Source organism: Camelina sativa, chromosome 10 (genome assembly GCF_000633955.1).
Source record: "Camelina sativa cultivar DH55 chromosome 10, Cs, whole genome shotgun sequence".
Lineage (NCBI taxonomy): Eukaryota > Viridiplantae > Streptophyta > Magnoliopsida > Brassicales > Brassicaceae > Camelina > Camelina sativa.
Genome location: NC_025694.1, coordinates 23146170 through 23146467, shown reverse-complemented (window position 1 = coordinate 23146467; position 298 = coordinate 23146170).

Here is a 298-nt window from a genome sequence, read left to right as displayed (position 1 = left end):
TTTTTTTTTTTCTGATTGATTAATTGACAATGAGATGTTACCTGATTCTTTTGTATTGGGTGTACTACTGATTTTTACGCATAACACAGATAAATCATTATTCCTAATAAAGACGAACATGTTGTAAGACCGAGTCCTTCAAAATTGTTCAACAAAAAGATGAAAAAGCTTTCAAAAACAAAATTAGCTAATGCAAAATTTAAAATAAAATAATTGATACAAAAACCTTATCATCACTTATATATATATATATATATATATATTTTTTTTTTTTTTTAAAAATTTGGATGTAAAAATA